Source organism: Crocodylus porosus, unplaced genomic scaffold (genome assembly GCF_001723895.1).
Source record: "Crocodylus porosus isolate Cpor-Errol unplaced genomic scaffold, CroPor_comp1, whole genome shotgun sequence".
In the NCBI taxonomy this organism is placed as follows: Eukaryota; Metazoa; Chordata; order Crocodylia; family Crocodylidae; genus Crocodylus; species Crocodylus porosus.
This window is the reverse complement of record NW_017728918.1, coordinates 66,219,476-66,225,058: the sequence shown is the minus strand read 5'-3', so window position 1 is coordinate 66,225,058 and position 5,583 is coordinate 66,219,476. Positions and strand designations below refer to the sequence as shown.

General features: G+C 38.6%; 1 protein-coding gene across 1 annotated transcript in view; it reads left to right on the top strand.

Moving 5' to 3' along the window:
• SNAP91 (synaptosome associated protein 91) overlaps positions 1-2,531 on the top strand; it is a 136,679-nt gene extending 134,148 nt beyond the window's left edge. Inside the window, exon 28 of the mRNA XM_019538166.1 lies at positions 1,095-2,531. The gene's annotated coding sequence lies outside the window, so the exon portion shown is untranslated. The remainder of the gene's footprint in view (positions 1-1,094) is intronic.
• Positions 2,532-5,583: the final 3,052 nt, after the last annotated feature.

Below are 5,583 nucleotides of genomic sequence, written 5' to 3'. Positions count from 1 at the left end.
GAATCGCTGAATCTTTCCAAATCTCTCCAGATTGATTTTGGAGTGTTCTGATTCGCTTCAGAGAGATTAAGGGATCTATCTCCTGATTGGATTCAGATTCAGAGATTCAGCCACCAAATTGAGCCGAATCTCTGCCAAATCGAATTGGCATCCAAAGCTTCGCACAGTCCTACTATGCATCTGGTTTGCAACAGTTGGCTAGTACAGTACAAAATGCTACTATAAGCTTCCTGCTCGTTGTTTGTTTGTTTGTTTGTTTGTTTGTTTTTTAATGTTGGTTGGAAATATGTATGGTTTCCCAGTTGCAATTTTATTTTTCTAGAAATAGGAAGTACAAATGTAAAGCTCTTTTAATTTGCAGCAAAGGGCCAAACTGTGGCTATTTGTTAAAATTGACAGGCAAAATTATAGGAAAGTAGTCCCATCATGACTTGAGATTTTGTTAGGGAATTTGCTATATGCTTGTTAAAAATTTAAATCTCTTAAATCTCTTTGATTTTGTAGCAGTTAAGTTGTGAAAACTTGTAACTAACTTCTCAGTTTTTCTTTATTCATTTAAATAACTATCATGGAAATGTTCAGTTTTTAAATGTTAACCTCTTATTGCATTGTGAAGCTGACTTCATTTGACATGAAGGACTGGTATTCCCTGAATCTGATATGAATGACCCTGCCAAAAATCACAGGGAAAATCTTACTGTTGTAAGTTTTATATTGGGGTTGTCTGCCAATAGTTTATCCCAAGGTAGCTGCTTACTTAAGGTCAGCAAGTTTGTTGTTTGCTCTCCCAAACATGTCATTGAAAGGTGCGGCTACCCTTATGCACCTGTCCACTCATAATCCTGACGTAATGTGGGTAAGTGTACAAAAATGCTGTAAGTTACTTCAGAGTAAACATGTTGTGTCCAAAGCCAAAGATTTGTCACTTCTTTTGGTAAAAGAGCACGCTTTGTGTATGGTTTTATAGAAGTGACTGGAATGTTATTTCTCCTATACTGAGTTTATCTTTTAGGGGTGCTCTGCAAACAATTTTTAATGTACTTCAAATTCTTGTGTAACGCTTCCTTCTAACTCTTATTTTTTTGTCCTTACAGCTGCATTTTTTTCTGACTGGATACTAAAAAATGTGAGTTTGGAGTCTACAAATAATAGTTTGATGCTCAGAGTTTCAAAGTGAGCCACCAGTACCAAACCCAGTGCTTATTCAGACTCTCTTACTTCCAAAACGTGTAGCACAGCTGTGAAAGTGAACATTAGGAATGTGTACTACCTTAGCTGTTACCCCCTACTCTCTCTAAATTTGTGTACTTGGGTTATTTGTGTTTTACAACTTAAACAATGGATGTATGTTTCTGATGCCTTCTAGTGCTTTTCTGCACCTATTCAGTGGGGGCAGATTATGCAGCTGTTGTGTGGTGAGCCATTTGGAGCGATGTGTCTGTGTTTTTTGAAGGTTTCAATGTATATAACTTTTTGACCAACCACCTGAAATTTCCCTAAGAGTTCAGTTTCTTCTGTATCTGTTTAAAACAAAAAACAAAAAAAACCTAGTGTGATGATACCCAATAGTAAAAAAGCACTTAACTATGATAGTTTTGTGTGGAATACATTTTTCCAATCACAAGAATCTCAATTGTTGTGAAAAAAGTTTTATTTTTGTGACACTATATATGTTAAGATATAATTTAAAGTAATATAAAGGTAACATTCCATGACAAATACGTCTTTCAAGTTATTTATAAAGTATGAAAAATCATATCTGAAAATACCTTATTTATCATTTGTTTTTATTTAAAATGTATTTTAACTTGAGTTTTTGCATTTAAATTGGCCTATTTATCAGTTCTTGCTAAATGCACTGAAAAGAAGTAAAGGGTCAGTTTCTCTCCAAATAGCTTAAAAAAAAGGCAACCATAGTTGTACTGGCATTAAGATTTTTTTTTTAAAATACAAAAGCACTCTTTGGTATATCTGCAGTCAACATTATCACAAGTGGTGTTTTTTCATTTTTATTTATCTTGTATGTACATCTGTTAATTTAGTGCTTACATGTGTACTCCTTAGACTAGCATTTTTTTCCAGTCCCCAACCATGCTATGAGTAGCTTTTGTACTATTTGTGATTTAGGTCTAATACTGATCTAGAGAACTATACCCTTTACTGTACATATTGTGTTTCTTTGATTTTTTTTTGTTTGTTTGTTTGTTCTCATACTGTTTTGTGCTGATGGCTTGGCTTAAGAATTTAACTCTAAATGAAGTCACTGTTGATCAGTGTTACAAGTGGCTTGGCAGCTCTCTGTAAAAGCATATTGGGTTGGAAAGATGTTCACTTAAGTCTTTCAAATTACTATTTAATCAATGTATGGTACCATTAAAAGTGGTTGTATCTGAATTTACTGTGGGGATAACATACACCATAAGGGGGGAGAGTTATATAATGCTAATTTCAAAATGGCTCTTTGTATTTCGGTTTAAAAACCCAGTGCATGTATGCCCTCTGAGATGATGCAATAAACACCTTGATCAAAGTAAATATGATCATCAGTTGTCTCTAATTTTAATAAATGATCCAAGGTTACAGCCACTAGTTAAGGCTATTGCTACGCTCTCAATATACTACTTGTTTTAAGGGCAGGCATTTGGGGTGGGTAGTTTCTAAAAATGTTCAGTGTCACTTAAATTTCCTGTCTGTCTTCTTAATACCTGTTTCTTTTTTCTTTTTCCCTTTCTTTCCTTTTTTAAAACTATTTACCTTATTTGTTCCTTGAAGATCCATCCAAACAAGGGAAAAAAATCTAACTTCTGAAAAACACATTTTGTATCTTTTGCAGCCTTTCGCTAGTCTATATAATGTACAGATGTTTGATTTAACCCAGTATTTGTTTGTAAACTTGACTGTCTGTTCAACTGAAATACTGGATAATGAGGTAATGAAGGAAACTTTAATATTTCAACTTTGGTTCAGAGTTCCCTTCCTTCTCCCCTGCCACAAAACAATGTGATCAGCTAATCACTGAGATTTTAATGATTCTTGAATTTGCTGCCTGAAGGTTTAACTCAATAATTTTCATCATTTTAGATGGTTTAACTAGGCATCTTGCTGTACATCTAGATTCCTCTTCAAAGAGAAGGATTGATGCACAAATGCAACACGCTTGATTTGTCTTAGACCAGGAGTTGACAATCCGAGGTCATGGGCCATATCCAATACACAGAACCACTGGATCCAGCCTGTGGAGCCTGAAGCTGTGCCTGTGCTGCTGCTCATGCGTTCCTCAGCCACCCTGGTGTGGCGGGTCAGTAGGGTGTGCTCCTGCGCTAAGCCACCAACTTCACTGCGCCCGACCACCTTCCAGGCTCTGAGTGCCTCACTCCCTTCCTGGAGCACACCCACTAGCCTGGGGGTAGTGCTGCCATTACCCAGGGTCTGGAGTGATCCTGGCACTCTGCCTCATGGGAAATAAGCCTAGTAGCCCTTATGACCTCATTTACCTGGTCCAATGGAGACCAGCACCTGTTGGCTGCCAGCCAACCAATTTGAAACACATCACTGGGCAGACTGACAGGGTATCTAGCCCCCTCCCAGTCAGGTCAGCATTGCTTAGAACAGTAGGGAGCGTAAGCTCCTCACCCAGGTATGTGATGCCAGTCACATAGGCACAAGGAGCTGGTTCCCCGCTTCCCTCAGGAATGTATCCAACTCAGGTTACCTAAAGAGATGGGCTGTCTGCCCTCTGCAGGGCCCATGTTAACCAAATTGTCACAGAGCAGAGTTTTTGGGGAGAGACAGAGGTGGCATTCTGTCACACCTGGTCCCTGGCTAGTGTGTGGGCACAGCTTCTAACCCCTGTGGAGCTGTACTGCAGCTGGGAGGCAGGGAGGAAGGGGACAGGAAGAAGTGGTGGCAGCTGGGATGCAACTCCTAGCTGCTCAGCCTAGGTACAGTTTCCCACCAGCTGGAAGCTGAGTCTATGCCACAGTCAGGGAGTACGGAAGTGGGAAAGGTGGCAGGGAAGCCACCTGGCCTGTATCAAACCAGACCAGGTGGTTCCAGCTCCTAGCTCTTTAAAGGCAGACTGTCTGAAGCTAAAGTACATTGCATGTGTAACATTGGGGGAAGCAAAGTAAAAAGAGCATTTCTGACACATTTAAACATACAGAAATATAAAAATAATATACAACCTAAATTAGGTCCAGTGTGTCATTTTCTAAATTACCTTGAGAGCTAGAAGTAATAGTAAAACTCGTTTGAAATAAGTCTTAGTCAATTGGTGTAGAATTTCGGCTCATCTGCACTTCCTTGTGGTGGTATATTTTAAACTAGCAGAGTAATCTTTGCATTGAATATGTTGTATTTGATCTCAAGAGAAACATAAAGCAACAAATTGAAGAATACTGTTTCAGACCAGGGCTACATTTATTTCTACCTGAAATAACTTATTTCATGGTCATCCTCTTTCAGATAACAAACTTACTTGGATAGCAGGGCTAGGCCATATGCAAAAGTGGGTAGTAACTAAAATATGTTATTGGTTAGAACAAAGATCTATTTTGCATTTCTGAATCATAGTGGTAAGGAAGCAATCAAAAGGATTGCCAACTGTAATAAAGTTTCTATCAGCTGTTAAAAAAAAATCTGGCTAAATGTGGCTGTCAGTAAATTTCATAAAATACTTTAGTCACCAGTAGAAATATGAAGTAGCTGCAGCATGATGGAAGCTTTGACAGAGAACAGCAGTGACACCAAGGAGTGCAGTGCTTGTATGGAGCATTCTCTCTACATTCTTGCTGTGCTGCTGCTACATTTGTCTGCATAATACTGCTGGGTTGGAAGTAGACTTTTGAGGGTTCATGCCTTAACAGGTGCAGCAGGACCAGCAGGAATAAGGCTGGAGGGTGGGCTGGGGGGGGGTGCAGTCAAGGACTTTGGGGTGTGGAGATGAGTAACACGTCCCTGGTGGCAGGGCCAGCACAATGTCAAACCACTGCTGCAGTCCACAAGGTTGCCAACCCAAGATTTTTTTTTTTTTTTTTTTTTTTTTACTGACAACCAATCTTTTTTACTATGTTAAAACCCTTAATTTGAACCCAGCCCTTGTAACTGGGGTCTGGCAGCAGGGCAGGGCCTAGCAGAAGAGTTGGATTTAATCTAATCTATGATATATGAACGTTACATATATCAATAAAAACATACCAGTAAAAAAGTTTGGCTGTCAGTAAAAAGCTTACAGCTTTTCCACTAAAACAAATTTCTTGCAGTGGCAACCCTGGCAGTCAATGAAATAGATATTAATTCCTCACTACCCCACAAAGAGGAAGAAAAAATGTATTGTAAAATTGTTAAATGCCTGTAAAAAGGTACCTGAAAAGTCTCAAAATATACAAATTCTGCTTCACAGAGAATTAGTGTAAATGTATATATTAAGATCTCAGGATTAGAAACCTGCTACCTAAGTGTGCAAGTGTTCTGGTGTCCTTATGTGATACTATAACACTTGTTTCAGTAATAGTTAAACTACACCCTGAACCAGCTCTTTTAGAGCAAAAGAATCCCTTCCAAGTGATCAAACTAAGCTTTAGG